This window comes from Moschus berezovskii, chromosome 1 (genome assembly GCF_049115385.1).
Source record: "Moschus berezovskii isolate FMDL1 chromosome 1, NW_MosBer_1.0, whole genome shotgun sequence".
Classification (NCBI taxonomy): Eukaryota; Metazoa; Chordata; class Mammalia; order Artiodactyla; family Moschidae; genus Moschus; species Moschus berezovskii.
This window is the reverse complement of record NC_142460.1, coordinates 112,531,306-112,553,724: the sequence shown is the minus strand read 5'-3', so window position 1 is coordinate 112,553,724 and position 22,419 is coordinate 112,531,306. Positions and strand designations below refer to the sequence as shown.

The 22,419-nt window shown below is 41.7% G+C and overlaps 1 long non-coding RNA gene across 1 annotated transcript in view; it reads right to left on the bottom strand.

Moving 5' to 3' along the window:
* The window catches only part of LOC148778819 (uncharacterized), a 358,916-nt gene extending 344,785 nt beyond the window's left edge, over window positions 1-14,131 (bottom strand). Inside the window, exon 1 of the long non-coding RNA XR_016038097.1 lies at window positions 13,935-14,131. This is a non-coding gene — a long non-coding RNA (uncharacterized LOC148778819). The remainder of the gene's footprint in view (window positions 1-13,934) is intronic.
* Window positions 14,132-22,419: the final 8,288 nt, after the last annotated feature.

Genomic DNA, 22,419 nt, shown 5'->3' with positions numbered 1-22,419 from the left:
TTATCAAAAAGTCAACCATCCAAAAATATCCTTTATATTTTTCTCCGTTGTACAAACATGACCCCTTTGTAGAATTTCCATATCATAATCTTCCTTGTTCTCCAGAACAAATATTGTGCCTTCCTTTGTTTTCAAAAGTGTATTTGACCTCTTTTCAAATGTATATTTGACATCCTTTCAAGTACATTACCAGTACCCCTTTAAAATATACCCCTTTCAAATAGAGTTCTGGAAGCCTGACAACTTACGCGTTCATCTTCCCTTCCCTGTTAAGTGTCCCTTTGTCTCCTTTTCCTTACCTGACTGTTATGAAGCCTCTTCTCCCCAGCTGACCACAAGGCAAAGCTTGAAGGGTAGACTGAATATGAAAGAAAGCCTGTCACTCTGATGTGCTTAAAAAAGCTGGGATGAGGCGATTCCCAGCCCCTGACTGGTAAAGCCCATTCTTTCCGTTCTGTAGTTCAGGTCCTCTAGGCGGCAATGCCTGGTTTTACCATTCTGAGTCCGTGCTCTCCCCCACCATCACCAGATCCCCGCTGAGTTTAAATTCCCTACAACCCAGTAACACCTGAATCTTCGCTGATGGCAAATCCGTGTCCAAAGAGCAGTTTAGGAATCCTCAATGTTACATTTCTTCTGAGAAGCCAAGAGTATGGTTCTCTATCAGCAAGCTCTGAAGAAGTCACTCTTCTTTAATATGAAACTTTTTGTACAAGAACCAATTGGAACACAGCCCCAGCTGATCTCCCTTCCCCCACACCACACACACAGAAATACTTTTTTTTTTAATCTTAAATCTGCCAATCCATTACACATCAAACTGGCCCACCCTGACAGCTCTTCTGCACAGCTTCCCACCTTATCCCACAAGACTCCAGGGGAAATCTGTCTGCAGGCGAAAATACAGAGAACAGTGAAGAGAACCTTGGATAGTTCATTTCAAATGAAAGCTTCAACTCTCCTCTTGCCTTTTCTGACATATCCTCCTTGAACTCTTCCTTGCTCATGAGATGCACAAACGACAAGGCAGAATTCCCCTTCACCATGCTTTGTGCAGGGTGCTGTGTGGGTGGGAAAGAACATTTCTTACTGAGAAAACGTTCCCTTGTCAGTAAGTTCATGATAATAGCGCCTGCCTATGAAATGACACTCCCTTCCTGATACCTTTATTCCACTCATAGATCATATTTTTGGATGAAAGTTTTGCTACTGAAGTAGCTGCCAGGTTGTTATGGGCCAACGTGATTGCAATTTACAGTATTTCATAAATCACCACAAGATTGAAAATGCTTGTGACAGATGAGGCTTTAAATTGACATCCTGTCTTTTTATGGGCATTGAAAAGGTTGATCTCATGACATGCTCCACAGACGCATCCCCCTTCACTCCTCCAGAAAGTCCCCACCTTGCACAGAACTGGAGCAACGGCAGGAAAGGGAGGGAGGAAGAGATAACGGGGAGCAAGCTACAGCTCCCCACGTGGTGCTCAGTAAGACAGGAAAACCCAGAGCCTGGGTCTCAGCATCTGTGACTGCTTAACAGATAAGATCCTTAAACCATCCCCAGCGAGTAGCACTGAACTGTGAATCTCACGAACCTCAAGGAACCCCTTCAACACCAGGAAATTTAAAAAGCAAAGAAAATTAGATCAATTCTTTTTGGAAGAACAAAGAAATGTGAGATTTCCTTAATGGACATCTCAAGGTCAAGCAATGGTTCCACTGGAACCTCACGAGAAGGTGACCAGTGTCCACTTTCTGTTCCCCTGAGTCCATGTTTCCTCAACCTTGAGCGTCTATTAGCATCTCCTGAGATGCTGCTGAAACTGTCCCACACTAGACCAACATAGTCAAATCTCTGGGGGCAAAGCCAACACCTGAGTTCCCCGGGTGATTTTATGCCACTAGTTTGGTGATTCACTGGTCCAAAATCAAAAAGGTAGGCAGCAATGAGGGAAATAGGCAGGGCGTGTTAACTCAGGAGTCATGGGCACCCCGGGGAGCCAGAAACCACATAGATGTGGTTTTAGTAAGTGGGTGTGTATTTAATAAGTACCATTGACGCCTAGTAGTAGCATTGGGCACTCAGTTGTGTCTGACTCTTTGCAACCCCATGGACGTTATCCCCCCAGGCTCCTCTGTCCATGGAATTCTCCAGGCAAGAATACTGGAATGGGTGCCAATTCCTTCTCCAGGGGATTAACCCCAGACAGTTGTCACCATGAAGGAACAGGAGCCAGTGGCTGTCAGATTGTCTGATTTGTTAAGACTACACAGAAATCTGGATATTTTTAACACCAAATACCCTGAATTTCAAATACCCTGCTGAAAAATAATTCAGAATACTGTGCCTCCTAAACAAAGTATATCTGGAACAAGGAGTTTGCCACCTGTGCCCTAGATATGCTAATTTAAACAAGAGAATTTTCCATTAATAAAAATACTTCACCACTCCCACATAGATGGCCAGGGTGACTCTTTAAGGACCAAAGGCCAGCTTAGTAGACAAGTATTCTGACGAAATCCAAAGGCAGCAGTTATACCAGCCCCAGGATACATAAGCATCAGCAAGAGACGTGATTGTCAGATGACCCTCCTACTACTGTATTTGGAGTTAAGTTTCCTCAAGGGACGAATGGGCAGCAATGTCTCTGCAGCTCCAGGTGAGGGAACCGGCTCCCTCACAACCTCCACGGCTGGGCAGTCAACATCTGATGTGACTCCAAACACAGTCACATTAACCTCAGACCTTCACTCTGCCGCCTCTCTCAGATCCGCTGAAATAACTCTTTTATTTGCCTTTTCAGTGCCTGCTGACACAAGACTCTGGGAAGTGGGGGAAGGAAGGAAGTCAGGAACTGGTAACAACTTCCAGCATTAAAGCAGTGACTAATACTAATTATGCCTCTCCGACCAGCCATCAAGCAGACCTATTTTCGCTATGAATTAATGCAGAGTGACCTACTTTTCTACATAGTATTTATTATTTGTGCTGCTGTTTTATCGATTTTGAGACTGTTATGTTACAGAGGAATGGAAAAATCTAATATAATAAAACTCCTCTCATTGAAAATAATAAAGCCACATCACAAAATACAAATTTATTTCTTTTCTTTATGAAAAGATAGCATCTGTGAACTACATTTGTGTTGTGGGAATTAGCTAAAGGCTGCTTCAGTGGATTAATAAAAACAAAAAGAAATATAAATACATTAATGTTTAGATATAAAACTCAAGATAAAATAATAGAGTGCATTTCTAAATTTTAAAACTTGTTTGCTTATAATGTTCTAGAGATATCTCATAAAGGAGCACAATGTTAGTCTTGCAAGACTATATATATTTTCTATTTATATTCCTCTTGTCCCATTTTTCATGTACATTATATCATCTGATTTTATTATGTCTCATATTTTATTTATTCATTTATGAGGCCTTGGGATTTTATTTCTTGAAATCTGAGTGTAATGTTTACTAAAAGACAGATAATTAAAAATAAAACCACACAGCTCACATACACATTTTGTTTTATATGCAATTATAAATGTATTTTCAAGGCAATTTTAATGCCCAATTTCCAGAAAGCATCTTCTTCTCCCTGTGCAGTACTCACTCTAAGGAAATCTTAAAAAGAGGCTGTTTGCATAACTTGGGTAATTGCAAGCCTCAGAGATTCCACCTACCCAGGAACACAAAGGAGTGATTTACATTCTGGTGATGAAAGTAATAGTGTGCAAGTGTGTTTAGGTACAAGTGTGTTTCCCAGAAGAAAGAGCAAGTGCCATGGGATACTGGGAGAGGGTGGTCCGGAGACAAGTGGGAATCTCAGAAAAAGAACACGGCCCAGAAGAGGCTTCATCCTCCAGCAAGGAGGCCATCCTCCCATCAAAATGCTCTCCCTGACCTGAGGGAGCGAGGCGCACGGTGTCAGTGCCATGTAATTACTCAGTGATGCGGCCACCACACACAACATGAAGTAGGGTCACGGCTGCCAGGCTGCCCTGACCTCTCACTTGCCACCCCCTGGGAGACAGACAGCAAGGCTTCCCCAGGTATGGGAAGCACCCTGTACACCACGGCCTCCTCAGTGGCACCATTCGGAATGGAAAACTTGGAGTCAGAGGCCTTCAGAGGTGAGCCCTACAGTCTTCCCTCTCCTCCTCAGATCCTCTTGTGCTGACAGAGGGAGAGAAGGGAAAACACATGGACCCCACAAAAAAGGAAGATGATGTTTTAATCCATAAACTTCTAGCCCAAAATGAGAAGTCGGATATGACTCAGGCCCCCATGGACTTTTTCCTGTTCTTTCCTCCTTTCTTACTCCCTTACTGAATAAATTAAAGTGATTCATACTTGTCTTTTCAGAATCAGCTCAAGGGTCACTCCCTCCAGGAAGCTCTCCCAGATGGGCCTCTCCCACTGAATCAGATGACCTTCTTCACGCCGCCAGGATGTCTGCTGCATGGTTCTTACTGTATGACACAGTGACGCAGACGTGCAGGCTTGACTTCCTCAGCAGACAGACCTCCCTGAGAGGAGGAGGACCTGGGGCTCAACATTTCCATAGCCCGGCGCTTGGTCCAGAGGCCACCACATTAAAAGGTGCTTGGCGAACAGTAATGCAATGTCCGTAAAGGCTGTCTATCACTAGTGCAACGTCTTAGCTCAGTTAAGCTTGTACCCCTTCATCCACCAACAGTGGCTGATGACCTGCCTCTGACAAGAAGACCAGTGCCTGGGATGAATACCAAACATCCATGATTTAATGTAAACTCAACTCACAGCCAACCTTTAAGAAGTGTATGTTCACTCAAATTTTACAAGTACATAAACTGACACTCCAGACAACTTTATCTAACCTAGGTCACACAGCCAGTAAATGACAAAGCTCAGATTTAATCCCAGGTATGTTTGACTTGAAAACCTGTTTGTTTGTTTAATCTTAATGCTTCTCAAAGAATAAGCTTTCTACATGTGTTATCATTAGGGAAAATAAACTTTAAAACAAATCTATGAACATGGCTTTCCCATCATTACCAATTTCCTAATTAATATCTTCATAAGTTTGGAATGTAATTGTCTTTAAAACAAAGCCAACATCATAATTTGACCTAGAAATATTAAGTATCCCGCCAAATGTTTAGAGTTCATGTTGCTATAACTTATTTTTATCAGAAATATGGTATGTGTTGCCAGATAGACAGTCACCTATAAAACAGAATTACACTCTACAAACAGCTTCACAAACTCCTTGCTGTGCCACAACCCGCACAACAGCCCTGATAAGCTCCCCAAAAGTGAGAATCTTCATCTCAAAAGACATGTTACTAATTACAAGTTACTATTAACAGTTAACTAGTTATCCAACTGAATCTCCAATACTTAAATATATCCCCAGAAAAATCTCTCATAATGAAAAAAGGAGTATTATAAAATATAAAATGGAAAACACAGGATGAAACCAGTTCTTTGCCTGGGGCCACGATGCTTACGCCTGGGGGGGTGCAGCACAAACTTGTCTTGTTTTGTGTAAACTATAGCCATAAGCTTCACAGCAACCAACCATCAGCCTGATTTATTAAAGTGAAAAAAATTGCTTCTTGTTTGTAAGCACAAGAGGATGTAAAAATCCATTTGTAAGGCCAGTGAGAGCTGCCGTAAGTAAGCCCAGGAGACTTGTCACACTTACAATGCTGTCACCACCACCATCAACTGACAGGACCAGGTTTGGCGGGGGGGCGGTGTTCAGCATTCAGGAAAGGTGTCCTCCCTTCTCCTAGGAAGCAGTGCTGCTGCTCTTCTAGTGACCCAAAATGGACAGAGAGAAAGTGTCACCAGCAGCATCTATAGATGCTAAGCTCTGGGCTGGATAGTGCTTCCAGAGAGGAGCAATTCCTAAGAAGAAGAGATGCAGGAAAGCTGTATATCCTAGAAACTAGGTGACAATGCCAAGATGCAGCCTTAAAGAGATTAGGAAAGCAAGGAACATGCACTTTGTAGCAAAAGTTAACGTTAAGGTGAGATAGCAAGAAGCACTCACTGTGTCGCATGTCTGACTCCCCACCAGATTCTCAGTATCTTGAGGGTCGGAGTCATGTCTTCTTCATGTACGCCAGCAGAGGAGGTGACCATTAACAAACATTCAGTGAATGAAGGGATGAATGCTTGTTTCATTCTTTCCGGGATAGTCACCTTTTTAATGCTTCTCTTTTCCACTTACTGACCTGTGGTCTCCTTACGAAGTAAGTCAACTCTAGGAGTGGGACAAGGGACTATGGAGACCACTCTCTGAAGCTCTACCCATCACTCATTTTTGTCGCCAGTTCCCAGAGCAATTAGGGGAATGTAATTATAAATGTCCAAAACTCTCTGAAATATATCAAGTATCAGACATTCACTAACATGAGTAGCACATTTATTTAATCTCAAGCATCTTTCTGTACTTGATACGCTGTAAAGAGAAATTTATAAGGAATAAGACACGGTACTTCTTTCCCTATTAAAATGAACATAAATAGCTTATGAATGATGGCTCACTATAACAATTTGCATATCAAATGCACTTTTCAAGAAACTGTGTAAGAGGCACCTAATGCTTTAAACTCATGAATATCTGGGGTAATCAAGTAGAAAACAGAATGTAAACGGAAGGAGGAGGGAAAAATAAATACTTCTGCTAAAGCTTAGCTTTAAACAGAAGACTTAGAGTTTGCATTTATGTTTTTCTGCTTTTAATTCTTTGGCATGTTGTATCTTTAAAATATATATTTTAGATGTATATTATGTGTATATATGTGTATCTGTAGATATATAGGTATAGATATATCTGCCTAAAGTTTTAAAGTAGCTTGTAAAATAAACTGAGAGCCAACAGAGCATATTTAAACAGGTTATTTGGTATTCTGGTCCTAATGGCTTAAGGGCCTCAGGAGGAAGACTCTGATCATATACGTTAATTTCATCCTAGCCAGGTGATCTGGCAAAGCTTAGCCCACATATTCTTGCAAATGACTAGAAATACCACATTCCCATAAGACAAATTGACAGCTATGAAATTAAGCAGTGTAAGCTAAGACTCCAACAGCTCCATTAACAAACACACCTCCAGCAAATTCCTCTGCCCCGACTCAGGCAAATGGAATATAATCTTGTTTCAACAGTAACTCGCAGCTCTCTACATTCAATATTAGAAAATAACCCAAGCCTCTGGCTTTGTTTTACTATCTTTTCAGGGCCTTCCTTCCTCTTTTCCAGAAAAGTCAAAGATCAGGGACACGGCATGGGGAAAAGTTCTTCTCAGGTCAGGCACCTGTCCAATGATCCAAAAAGTCATCAGTCAGATTCAGGTAAATCTGAAGTGATTAAAAATAGATAACTATGGTTTTTAATCACAACCTTAAACCCAAAAAGATTTAAGAAAATGTACCGTGATTGCTGAATTATTAACTGAACTATTCTAAAAAATAGAGCACTTCGCTTAAATAAAACAAGTATGATTTTAGCTTTGACCACTGATCTCTTCTCAGACAGAAAGATCAACCCTTTATGAATAGGGATAGGTCAGTCAGTGTTTCTACTTGGCTTTTAGTTATTTTTTGTACACTGCTGAAAAACTGGAGTCTCCCACCTCCTGAATTTCCCGTCTGGGCTTTGTTGCTTGTTACGCTGCTGGAAGCCCTTCCTCCTCTCCATCCTACACGTGTTGTCACGCTGTGGCCTTCATGCAGCGTCCTTGACCCTGGCTACCATCCTGCTCCGCTGGTGCCCATCAGCTCACACTTACTACACATGCTGTCCACATCCACCCAAAGGCTGAACATCCCTTCTCTCAAGATACCCAGGCAGAAGGGAGATCCAAAATTTTATAACAGAGGAGCTTAAATATGATAAACTACTATGAACTTGAAGGTGAAATTGCCCCAGGTAACAGCTCTCAAAGGATGGGAACTAACAGCTAATAATATGCGTGCATGTTCAGTCGTGTCCAGTTCTTTGTGATCCATGGAGTGTAACCCACCAGGCTCTTCTGTCCATGAAATTCTCCAGGCAAGAATACTGGGTTGCCATTTCCTCCTCAGGGGTTCTTCATGACTCAGGAATTGAACCTGCATCTCCTGTACTGCAGGCAGATTCTTTTCCTGCTGAGCATCAGGGAAGCCCAGAAAGGTGTTATCAGTTCAGTTCAGTTCAGTCACTCAGTCGTGTCCGACTCTTTGCAACCCCATGAATCACAGCACGCCAGGCCTCCCTGTCCATCAACAACTCCCAGAGTTCACTCAAACTCATGTCCATTGAGTTGGTGATGCCATCCAGCCATCTCATTCTCTGTCTCTGTCGTCCCCTTCTCCTCCCACCCCCAATCCTTCCCAGCATCAGAGTCTTTTCCAGTGAGTCAACTCATCGCATGAGGTGGCCAAAGTATTGGAGTTTCAGCTTTAGCGTTAAGTCCTTCCAATGAACACCCAGGATTGATCTCCTTTAGAATGGACTGGTTGGATCTCCTTGCAGTCCAAGGGACTCTCAAGAGTCTTCTCCAGCACCACAGTTCAAAAGCATCAATTCTTCAGCAATCCGCTTTCTTCACAGTCCAACTCTCACATCCATACATGACCACGGGAAAAACCATAGCCTTGACTAGACAGACCCTTGTTGGCAAAGTAATGTCTCTGCTTTTTAATATACTATCTAGGTTGATCATAACTTTCCTTCCAAGGAGTAAGTGTCTTTTAATTTCATGGCTTCAATAAGCATCTGCAGTGATTTTGGAGCCCCCAAAAATAAAGTCTGACACTGTCTCCACTGTTTTTCCATCTATTTCCCATGAAGTGATGGGACCAGATGCCATGATCTTCGTTTTCTGAATGTTGAGCTTCAAGCCAATCTTTTCACTCTCCTCTTTCACTTTCATCAAGAGGCTTTTGAGTTCCTCTTCACTTTCTGCCTTAAGGGTGGTGTCATCTGCATATCTGAGGTTATTGATATTTCTCCCAGCAATCTTGATTCCAGCTTGTGCTTCTTCCAGCTTATAATACCTTATAATCCTCCCTGAAGAAACTGCCAGCAAACTAACCCACCACCAGAGGACACAACAGCCACCTGCCCCTTGAAAGGCAAGAACCATCAGCCACATCTTTCTTATTCTCCCTCTCCTAGTGATGGGACAGGCTATTTATTTTCTTCAGGGAAGCTGGAAACCAGGCAAAATGAATCCCTACATACATATGGGGAAAATTAAGCTTAAGCACAATCTTTGACTCAGCCAACTTTCAGAATATCTTTCAATTCATTTGTCTTCACTCTATAAATTCAAACTTTCAGAAGAAATATCTCAGTGGAGTCATCTGTAAAAGAGAAAAAACAAAGATAGCTACTGTGTCGAGCTTTTCTGAGGACTAAATTAAATCACACTCAGAAAGTACCTAGAACAGTTTCTAGCAGAGAGTAACACTCAAAAATTTATTTTTACTATATTAAAATTGAATCTAGTTGTTGCATTTCCCCCACACTTGTAAAATACATCCATCCCCCTAATGACGGTTTCAGTGAAGTCAACTGCATGCAAAGCATATTAGAATTCTTTCTAATGCATTTGAACCAGTTCTAATGAGGTAGATGAAACTAGAGCCTATTATACAGAGTGAAGTAAGCCAGAAAGAAAAACACCAGTACAATATACTAACGTACATATATGGAATTTAGAAAGGTGCAAATGATAACCATGTATAGGAGACAGCAAAAGAGACACAGATGTATAGAACAGTCTTTGGGACTCTGTGGGAGAGGGTGAGGGTGGGATGGTTTGGGAGAATGGCATTGAAACATGCATATTATCATATGTGAAACGAATTACCAGTTCAGGGTCGATGCACGTTACAGGATGCTCGGGGCTGGTATGCGGGGATGACCCAGAGGGAGGATAAGGGGAGGAGGGAGGTGGGAGGGGGGGTTCGGGAGGGGGAACTCATATACACCAGGGGCGGATTCATGTCAATGTATGGCAAAACCACGGAGAAGGCAATGGCAAGCCACTCCAGTACTATTACCTAGAAAATCCCATGGATGGAGGAGCCTGGTAGGCTGCAGTCCGTGGGGTCGCTAAGGGTCGGACATGACTGAGTGACTTCACTTTCACTTTTCACTTTCACACATTGGAGAAGGAAATGGCAACCCACTCCAGTGTTCTTGCCTGGAGAATCCCAGGGACGGGGGAGGCTGGTGGGCTTCCGTCTTTGGGGTCACACAGAGTCGGACACGACTGAAGTGACTTAGCAGCAGCAGCAGCATGGCAAAACCAACCAATATAATATTGTAAAATAATTAGCTTCCAATAAAAATAAAAATAAAAGAATTCTTTCTTGGGAGAGCAGGCAGTATTGTGGCAAGAACTGTAACCATTCCTCTGTCATCTGCTGTTTTGAGAGCAATAACTTACTTTTACCATGTGAAACCAATAGCAATTACTGGGTAAAATGTGTTCCTAATGAGATCACAACCATAACCCAAAGCTTCTAAGTTTCCTGGAAGAAATTACATCTCAAATGCCATGCTGTAAACATAGGAATGGGAAAAAAGACCTAAGACAGTGCTGGAAAAAAATACCTCAACCACAATGCCTATTCAGAAACGGTTTAATGGCAAAATAAAAGGTATGATTTTCTCATTTTACCTGCTTTCTAGTGGTAAGTGAAGCAGGAATGACATTAATTTTCATATTTTCTTTCTCTGGTCACTATACACCCAGCTTTTTTGAAAAACCACCTTTACATAGTGCTCACACTTAAACTACATCCAAAGGTTTCAAATTTTTTAAATATATAAAAGCAGCTGCCTGGGATCCAGCAGACAGGCATTACAGTTGACATTTGCAAATATCATTGTATCAGTCCCAGTTCACAGGCATTTTGACAAGAAGAAAATACAAACCTTCACTCATTCCAGGGCAAACATTCTGAAACTAAATGATTTACATGGTAATAGGCAAAGGTTAAAATCACATATTTCATAGCCTTCTTACCAACTTCAGTCAAACCTCGGAAGTTTAACTATGGAAATCCTTGGTCTTTCTATATCCCCTGGGTATACGCACATATGAAATGAGCATTTTAATGATAACCTCTGAGACCATGAGGTTGGGTTTCTGTACATGAAACCACTTACCCAAAAATGTATAAATACAATAGGAATCAATAGGAATTTTAAGTGATTAAAATTTGGAAGTTTAATTTGGAAAAATGAATTACCATGTAAACAATCCCTTGAGTGTTCCTTGAAAGTGAAAGTCACTCAGTCCTGTCCATTTCTTTGCGACCCCATGGACTATACAGTCCATATATTTAATATAAATCAAATCTCCTGCCATTGAAAACTGAGGTATGGCATTAAGCTGACCAAAAGAAGAAAAAAACCTTAAACACACACAAACACTTAACACCCAAATCCCAGAATGGCCAATGGAGAGCATACGCAAAGCACCTTGGGTCGGGAGACAGAATTGTGAAAATGAAAAACCCATCTCTAAGAAAAGTATTAAGGTGATTTGGGGGAGAATTTTTTAGAGGTTAGATTTAAACTAATTTTATATTACTCTGTCAGATTAGAATATTTTCAGAATATTTACACTGGCTAAGAGAAGCTACTTAGTGCTGACATTTATAGCTCTGGTTTCATGGATACTGAAATGTTAGTTCAAAAGTCTCAGCATCAGTATTGCAGTGTTTTGACATTCCTCCACTCAACACAAGGAAATGTTGCTAATGCACCCAAGTGAAATGGATTTGAGTTTACATTTTCAGACATGACATTAAGTAACCTTCAATAAAATCCACTGTTACTAATGAAGAAGGCTTGAGTAATCAATCACAAGATAGATGGCATCTGAGAACCACTGGGTTCATTGATAGCATCCACAGCTTCTGAAGATAAGTCTATTCCCCTAGGAATTCCTTTCTTTGCTTTTCTCAGGCACAAGCCTAAGTAACTTAAGGGAGGTGTAATACAATACTTTATCTCATATTTCTATTTTTTGATAGATCAAGAGCTGTAACAAGAAAAGTTCTTACCCCATGGTGCTTCAGTTGGAATACATTTACAAAATTAACTTTGAAAAAAAATTGGAGTTGATTAGCTACATTAGATATTCTGTCAACAAATCCAACTCATCTTAATCAGTCATAATTAGCACTGATGTTTGATGAGAGGTACAAGTAAGAGTAGCAAGCTGACATCCCTCTAGGGAACTGGGGAAAGTCGGCTCATTTTCCTCAACTTGGAAAGGAAGTATATATACTACGTTGGCCAAATTGGCAAAAGAAACGTATGCTCAACCTCTAATGGATTCAAGGATGTTCTGCGCATGTTGAACACACTTGGCAAGTAGGTTTTAGCTTTCTCCGGGAATGGGATGTGAATCCTGCAATCCTGGCACCTCAGCAGAGTCAAAGGCCAACCTAAGCCATGCTTTCCACCATAGTTCTCAAGCCCAAGAATGTTAGAGAATATCTCCCAGCAAGGGCGGCAATAATTAAATTAGCATGCTTCTATGGCCTGGAATAATTCACTGGATGAGAGAAACAAGGCAGAGCTGGTCACTGTATTACAGCAAACACATTCCCATAACCCCAGCTTGGCAAGGGGAGCACTTCTAGACCATATCAGCATGCAACAAGCCCATCGAAGCAGACCAGGTTCCCCACAACTCATTTCCAGTGTTCTTGCCTGGAGAATCCCAGGGACGGGGGAGCCTGGTGGGCTGCCGTCTGTGGGGTCGCACAGAGTCGGACACGACTGAAGTGACTTAGCAGTAGCAGCAAGCAGTATCACTCAGATCTGCCATGACTTTACAAAACAATTTTTTTAAACCGCTAAATTCCTTGTAGTTCTGCTAGACATAGAGGAGAGAAACAGGATCTAGTATCTGTGGATTCACCCGGGTTTAAGTCTTTGCTTCTACCCACCCAGCCTTCCTGCCTCCCCCGAATGAAGTTCTCCCCTGTCTTTCTTGTATTTTCTATCCTGCCTTTGAAACTATGGGGTTGACCTAAAAGTTTGTTCGGGTTTTTCATAATATGTAATGGAAAAACCCAAACAAACTTCTCGGCCAACCCACTACTTTGTTCCCATCAGCCTTCAAACACGCAAGTCTTTTCATTAGAAACTCAGCTTCCGCTACTTCTTCACTAACCAGCTTACTCCTTAACTTTGGCATCTGATTTCCACCGTCTTTATCTGCAAGAATCTCTTCCCTCAACCTTCATTTCTGATCTAAAAATCTTCCTTCATTCTTGAAGCTTTCTTTGGAACACTTGACTGAGCTGACCATCTGTGTTTTAATCTCCTCCTCCCCACGGTACTAGCAACACAAATTCCCTGAATTTTCTCATCTCTTGGATTTATCTTCCTCTTCCTCTTAATTATAGGCTTGTCCCCTATGTGTTAATAGAGTCCTTTAGCCTCCTTTCTCTATTCTCTTCTTCGACAACCCCTTCCATTACTCAAAGTGACCACTGAAGTCAAATGCTCAACTATATACACCCGGGGGTCCATGCTAGAGTATAGGCCATAATACTCAGAAGTATTGCTGCTTCTTGACTGTAAGTAATATTAAAAGCTATTTTCATGTTAAAACAAATATAAATATCAATTTATATACTTAAGATTTGTTTTCATTTAACTATTTGTCAAGCTCAGCTGTAAAACAATGTTAAGAAAAAAAACATATATATACTGAAGAATAAAAGGCAAAATACATTGTTAGATGAAGCATAAACTGTCCAAGGAAATTTGCTTCTTGTGCCCTAAATCTTCCCTCCCCAAACACCTCCAGGTCAGACCTTCACACACTCCAGTTCCACATTTTCACTATTTTCATGGACAAGTCTACATAGTTCCCCCAGAAATCCATCGCCCTCTGCACTGAAAATGGAATTGTTGTCTCACCCCAAACCTGATTCCATCCCCGGGATCCTGTTTTGTCAGCGGCAGCACCAGTTGGAGAGTGACCCAGGCCCAAGAGCTCACGGGACTGGAACTCCCCTCTCATCTCTCTGGTTGCTGTGCCCGGGCCGCTGCTAAGCCTCCCTAAGCCTGCCAATTCATGCTTGTCCTTTCTTCAGTTTTCTTATCTCCTTTCCTCCCTTCGTTTCCCTTCTTTTCGCCCCTACTTCTCTTACTGCAAGCATTACAGCAGCCTCCTACATGATCTGCCTCCTCTTTACCATCCACGTGCCTCTTCCACAATAATCATTTCCACTCTCAGAAACGTCCTGTCGTTCCCAAGAACCACCTCTGTTTAATAAAGATGGAATGTCTTAGCCCAGCCCAAAGTATCCCCCGTCTCTCTGTTCACACCTTCTGTTACCTTTTCCTGCTTTTATCCTCCAAAATCATTCAGTTCAGTTCAGTCGCTCAGTCGTGTCCTACTCTTTGCGACCCCATGAATCATAGCACGCCAGGCCTCCCTGTCCACCACCAACTCCCGGAGTTCACTCAAACTCATGTCCATAGAGTCGGTGATGCCATCCAGCCATCTCATTCTCTGTCTCTGTCGTCCCCTTCTCCTCCCGCCCCCAACCTTTCCCAGCATCACAGTCTTTTCCAGTGAGTCAACTCTTAACATGAGGTGGCCAAAGTATTGCAGTTTCAGCTTTAGCATCAGTCCTTCCAATGAACACTCAGGATTGATCTCCTTTAGAATGGACTGGTTGGATCTCCTTGCAGTACATTACAACCTCACAAAAACATGTTATTTGAGTTTTAGGTCAACATTAGCATCTTTCCTGAGTATGAGATGGGGGAAGGGGAGAAGGGGACAAGTGAGGGTTTAAGTCTGTAACTACATGAACATTTCAACAAGCAAGGTCTAGCTCTCAAATCCACTGTGCCCATTTTTATCGAAGATGGGTGTGATCCTTCAGAGGGTTGTGCTCCATCAGAGCAATGGCATGTGCAAAGCAGAGGGTATCACCTGCTGCAGAAGCAGAGAGCTTCATTTCACTTACACTGTTATCCTCTCCATGCACAGCACTGCTGCCAAGCCCCTTGGGCCTATTGGATTTCCATGTGTGTGTATTTCTTTGCTTCTGTGTGATCTCAGCAGGGATAAATGAACCTAAGATATTAAAATGTAATTTGTTCAGATCTTTGCCTTTAGGGTGAGCACTAAGATGCTGCCATCAGCCAGAAAATTTGTGATCTAATTTAGAAGCAGTGAGCCATGCTGTCTTTCTTCAGACACTTCAGAAAGCTGCTCTGGGTCCCCACTTTTCTATGGCTTCATAAAAGATTTTCTTTCTAGCTATAAATAATGTTGATTTTTTTTTCCTCCACCTTAACATTCCAAGAAAGATACATTTAGTTAAGGCAGGGAGTAGAAAAGATGCTCTTTGGCTGTCACTCTGTTGAAATGCCACATTGCACAAGTGACTTACCTTTAATCTCTTGACTTTGCTCTATCAAAGGCTCTCCCACCCTGACCCAGATTTTACTGAGACATTTTGAAGGAAACTCTCCCTGGTACTTGCAAACAGAGTCCCAGGATCAGCACTGAATGGACTTATGCAAAGATTTCTAAATTGGCAGTCCTCATATGCTCTGTGATTTCTTACCCAAGTATCGTTAGTTTAACATTTTCAGGACAATCACTAAACCAAAATCAAAGAAAGGTTTTTTGTTTATTTTTCTATAGACATTTTGACCAATTTTAGTTCATCTTCCATCTTATCCCAGCTCAAGACTGGTTGTTATTACTAGTTCATGGTTTTTTTTCCTTTGGTCTTGCAGCAAAAGAGAAACAAATTGTGGGGTTTTAAAAAGTCTATTGGGTACCAATCTTGAATTATTTTTTAATTCTAAGGTTTAGTTAGGAGAGAAGTGGAAGCCACAAGAATGACTTTTTGAGATGAATTCAGCATAGTTAGAAACTGGAGTAAATCCAACTTAAGAAAGAACCAGCGACCACAGTCAGATGAGTGGCTGAACTTCCCAGAAAGGATCTGAGAAAAGAGACTCGGAGTTCTTCTGAGAATTGAAAAGTTCCTTACACTCTCCGGCCACCCTTCAAGAAAAAAAGGTAAAGGACAGGTTTCAACTTCCTAAATGAAATTTAATTCGAGAAAATGCCATTTTGTTATTATTGAGATTAATAGGCACACATACCCCAAGAGGGAAAGAAAATAAACAAAAATAAATGTATCCAGCAGTAATTTCAGAGTAATATAGTAACATAATGCTAGACTAGCAACTGAAACACATGTGAATTCGGCATTTCCTTTACAAAAATCCAGCAACTTCCTGAAACACAATTATTTCCAGATTACATGTAGAAGAGAAAGCACTAGAATCCTCAGGTCTTCAACACAAAAGGAACCAAGTCACACATTCACCGGCTGCTGCAGACACCAGCAAGATGTCTTTTGTGAATACTAATTGATGGATAGCTTTTTAACAATGCAACAAAAGGGATTTGAGGCTTTTAAAATAAGATGTTGCCTTGCAATCCAAACAGTAAATCTGACAGAAAGCAAATAACACTCTCAGCAAATGCAGAAGGCTACAGACTCGCAAGTATAACAGCACTTTTAAGAAGGAAGCTTTCCAGGGCAGCGGCTGCACCTTCAAACAACACTAGCAAAGCAGCAGGACAGACACCTCCTTTAAAATTCCCTTCACTTCCCCATATTGGGTTTCATCCAACACTGGGGCTCAACCACTTACTGCAAAAAATATCAGTGTGGCTTGAAAAGACCAAATGATGTTCCTGTGCTACAGATTTACCTGTTCTAACCCCTCAACCTAATTTTGAAAGAAAAATGACAAGGACGATGGTGAGGATAATACCAGAAGTTCTTGCATCAAAACTCTAAATGTACATACCTTTTCTTTCTAAATCCAGCAGATTGCAAAGTTCTCCTTTCTTTAAAATAGCAAAGATTCTCAGAGCAACTTTGTAAGCTTGATTAAAAGGTGTATCAATTTCCAGGAATGGTTTTTATTTTTCAACTGCATTTTCCTCTGTGAAAACCTTTATTAGATTTTCAACTTTAAGTATGTTCTGACTATATAATTTAGCAAAATGCTGTACTTCCATAATCCCATTTTCATCATGCAGTCTGATTGTTTATCATGAACATAAATATAATCCATAGGCTTCAACAAAATGTGTTCAACATTTTTAGGACTACCTTAAAATAAAAGTTGTATAAATTGTTACTGAAAATTACACAGCCACATTACCTGTATTTCAAATTGCACTGATTAAGACTTTCATATACCCAACCCATTCAACAGAGATAATTAGATAGCATAGGAAGCTCTAGCATTATAAAATCAAAGAACTTAAGTCTCATTGTAAGCTGTAAGAGCCAATCAGGGTCCTGTCTGAAATGTTTGTAGGGCATGACTGCCACCTACTGGCAGACATTAGAGATTGCACCATCTGACCAAGAGCCAGGGACTTCATTTTTGCAATTCAACCAAGACAGGATTTTTCCCTAGAGCCAAAATGCACCAGTTTTGTTAGGTGTACAGTTTCCCTCACTAGATGTTAATATTTTTGTAATGAAATCACACAACAAGTTTCACTTTTGTCATTACATTTTACATTGTGTAAGCATTTTACATAATATATACATACACATACATGTGTGTGCTTACGCACTTGTTTTTTAAGTCTATCACCCTTTACAAGAACGTAATCTCAACAGAAGCAATATTTTATTCACTAATGTATTCTACTGAGCCTAGAACAGTGTCTGCAACTTAGTGAATATTCATTGTTTACTATGAATAAATGAGCAAAATACTAATGTTTTAAGACAATACAATGTACCAGCTAACAGCCTAAGTTCTAAAAACAAATGAACATAAGCTGAAACTGTGGTTGTCTCATATATCTTCTGCTGAGCCTCAATTTGCTGATTTATTAAATAAAGATAATAACACCAAGGTAGTTAGAACAACTAAATGGGCAAATAAATGTTTATAAAGTACTTGGCACAGAGTAAGTGCATCATAATTAATATTATGACCATTAGTAAGTTCTATAGCTCAAATGAGGGGTGGCAGCAATTTAATAAAGGCCTTAAGCATTAAGAGTTCTTCCTTTACCATAATCCTTGCTATTAAAATTCAGCCTACAAAATACTCCGCTTTCATCAAGTGCTAGTTCCAAACCAGTGTCCAGTAAGCTTTCAGATAGTCATAGATCTTTAGAATTGTTAGAGGAGTTGCAGCGTGATAGTTAAGAAATCGCTGTTCTGGAAATCTCTAGATGGTACTGAAGCACTTAAATAGTTCAGAACTCTCTGGAGTGTTCTGCAAGTTTTCAATTTTGCAAGTTTTACAAAGTTTTAATTTGCATTATAGCTGATATAATACTTTGTTACCTGCCAGGAAACCATTCTGTACATGCAGGCGTGCACCTTCCCATGAAGGCTTCTGTTAGAATGCTAGGCATGCAACAGAACACCCACTGAAATGGACTTAAACCTCAAGGGACTTTATTGTTGTTCGCAACATGAAGTCCAGGGGCAGCGTTGTTGATGGTTTGCAGCTGGACAGTAATTACGAAGAACCCATGTCCTTTTCATGCTGTATTCTGCTGTCCAGTATGTTATTTTATGCTGAAGCTGGTTACTCTTGTGGCCTTAGTGTTTCCAGTAGAAATCTGGGCGATATGGCATGCTATTCACATTCAGTGGGAAAAAGAATGGTTCCCAGGTGCACCCTAGGGGGGGGTGAAGGATGTTTCCCATAGAGCCCTGACAAGCCATTTCTCTTGGCTCATTGGTCAAAATACTAAAACATACCCATTCTTGAACTGGCTGCCTGTAAAATTAATCTGATTGATTTGAAGTCTTAGCTCAATCATGATCTATCTGTGGGGCAGAATGGGGTCAGCTGCTGAGTTCCACGGGCTGCATAAAGGAGGCGAGAAGAACCTGCGATCAGGTTCATTAAAAAGGGAAAGGGTGCAGGCAGGGCACGCAGCTGCAAGTCCCCACTCTTGTGAGAACAGAGACACAGTGGTCTGGGCTATGAAAACAATGATCAATATGATGAATTGTTCATCATTTTTAAAAAATCCTTCGTGGCAGTCCACATACCAAGAACCCAATATGCCTCCATGGCAAATGTTTCATCTTTAGGTCTGCTAGGACATAAATGTTCTGTGAACTTTTACTGAACAGGATACAGTTCAAGCAAAGAAACACAGTTAAAGCTCTGAATACAAGTATCTATTGCTCCTCTGGGTCTCCATTTCCTCACCTATTAAATAAAAGATGGTCTACATGGGTTCAGAGGTCTTTTCAAACTTCTTCGTTCTGTGTAGTTGAATCCTGATCCGCTCACTTCACCAAGTGTATACTTAAATAAGTTTGCACACATTTTTATTCCTCATTTAAGTAAGTATTAACCTCTTATTGTATGAATTCTACTTGGTATGGAACTGCTAAGACAAACACAAGGGTGGGGTAAGTTCTGGCTTTCTAGAACCTTCACTAGGGAGAAAAGGCAGATATAGAAAACAGGGCAGCAAACAGCAGCAAAGCTAGGCCAGAGTGGAATAGCGGAGTGTCCTGGGCAGGAAGAGTGAGGTGATGGGAGAAGGTTAGAGTCAAGCCAGGTTTGATTTAAAATATTGACCAGAATGGGGAAGCGAGACTTGATTTATGTTTATGAAACTATGAGCAGACAAGATGGTTATGATGCTGGACAACACTGATGACGATGCTTGATGGCAGTGACAGCCCCAGGCTGCTGTGACCTACCAGGCACCACACTTAAGTTACAGTATCTCGTATAATGCTCACAAGAACTCTAGGAACGAGGTGTCATAGTAAAGTACATTTTATCCTCAACTTTTCCTGCCCAAAGTGTACAAAAAGTAGTAAATCTGTGGTTAGAACACACGCCCCTACTACCTCAGAGGCCACTTGCCTTGCCTTTGCTGCACTTCTCTGCCTCTTTGAAACTCAGGAGCTCACATCCTGAGCCTGCCAGTCCAGCTGTATTCCTATATATGCACAACGGCCAGTTCAGAAACACAGCAATGTCTGTGACAAGGCTACATCTTTCACACAAATGAAACAGCTTCACTGATCCCATAGAGAGACCATCCCTGGTTGCAAGAAGGCGCAGAGTTTCACATTTTACATTATCTAATTATTAAATAGAATTATGAGAAAGAAAAAAATGGCACTGCTCATCAGCCACTGACATGCTCATGTCCAGACACAGATGAGAAAAAAAAAAAACAAAACACAAGGCAGCTTTGAGGCTTTTCTCTTGAAACTGGATTGAGGGATTCTATTGAAAAGTGATGCATTGCCTAGGCTGCCTGCTGCTCTGTAAAGAACCTGTCCACTAATGCAGGAGATTCAAGAGATGCAGCTTTGTTCCCTGGGTCAGGAAGAGTTCCTGGAGGAGGAAATGGCAACCCACTCCAGTATTCTTGACTGGAGAATCCCATGGACAGAGGAGCCTGGTGGGCCACAGTCCACTGAAAAGTGACTCGGTGCCTGCGTTGCCTGCTGCTCTGTGTGTGAGGGTCTCACTTAGCGAGAGACAACAGGGGGCTGCCTCTCTGACCTCCCACGCCCACAGTCACCGTGTGTCCGCTTCTGTCACCTACAGAACAGCACTGCCCCCAGATACTTAACTCAGCACATATCTCAAGCTCTTCCAATAGTTTCTGCAGCCCAGGCATATGCTGGGCAGGGTCACCCCATAGTCTGATGATGACATGCAGGACACAGACAAACTCCATCGCTAGGCATCATTGTTCAAACGGAAATGAAGTCCCCCACCCTGCTCTAGTCCCCACATACACTCCTCAGGAAATGGTGGATGCCGAACTTCCTTCACCAGCCACCGTCCTCTCCCCAACAGTTGTGAAAAATGCCTTTTGATCTGCGACCCGCTTTTAAAAACTGACATCTGGCTGTTAGGGTGGTAATTAGACATCATTTAAAAGTTATTTCTGTCTTGTTAACTGGATGACTCTGTGATCAAATTGTGGAGTAATTTAGAGGAATTCAGGCATATTGATTGTATAATCCATACCGTGTGTAATTAATAACTACCCACTAAAAGCTCTATGTGAGAAATTGTAAGGATTCACAATAGACAAAACGTCAAGCCCTGAACAGTGCCTTCTCCTCAATGCCTTTTATTAACTACACATACAAGGGAAAGCATTCCAAGGAGATGAAGTCGAGACTCAATGCCAGAATGTACTGACACTTTCACTCAACTTATACCCCTGATGGCCGAAAACTAGTGTCACTTGGGACTGTCCTCGCCCCAGGAGCCTGAAGTGCCATCTCCCTGGGACTGCACATCTTTGTGGGGCGCCCTGACTGCTGGCTCCTTACAGACAGTTGCACTTATTACTTCTGAGTTATAAATGGAGCTCGTCCACAGCCATGGAGATGCAAGGGCTTAGACTGATCCATCTCACAATGAGCTGATGCCAGCAGGTTAACGTAGGCTGTTTCTACTCATGCCTCAATAATGACAAAATTATACTGGTTATGGTAACGCTGATCAAGGTGAATTCTCTGTATGCTTGAATCCTGTCCTGCAAATGTATAGCAATATCAGGTCCCCAAGAAATATGCACACATACACACAGACATTATTATTAACTAAGACCTCCACTCCAAACTCTGTTCTCCCATGCTGTGACCTGGGCTAGACCTCCTGAAAGCCAGAAAATCTTGAGCTATACCACAGGCAAGCACCTGCTCAGTGGCTCCCTTATCCAGGCCCACTCTGCTGCTGTCCAGCCTTCAAAGAGCCTGAACCAGAGCCCCGAGGAGTAAAGATAGCAGAGCTCATAAAAGAAGAGAAGCACTAACGCAAAGAGAAGGGCCTGCCAGCTCCATTTGCACATCAGAGCCAATGTGACCTTGTTTAGTCTTTATACACAGGCTGGTTGGGCACCTGCATCAATTTATCATCCTTTTGCTACATCCACTAATGCACCACTTTGGTGGGACGGTGACATCATAACAGCTTGTATTTGTTGAGCTCAGCATTCCGCTAAGTGCTTTACACACGCTGTTTAATTTAATCATCTAAACAACTCCAGAAAGGTAAGTGCCAACACTACCCCCAACATACAGGTAAGGACACTGATGAATGAAGAGGTTCAGTAACTGACACCAAACCTAGGGCTTGGAAACGGTCGAATCCAATAGGAACTGACGGGCCTCTCTGTCTGCTACCAAGAACTCCCCTAGCCAAGTGCTCTCCAAGGAGTCCATCTCTTCTTGACAAAGATCAGCATTCCTCCTCTTTAGAGGCAGAATCGGGGAAAGATAAGGAGGTCGAAGGAGAAAGAAAGGAAGTGACAAATGTGGGGGGAAAAAGACCAGATCTTAAGAAGAAAAGATTGCTGGGAGAAATTTTCAGCGGAAGG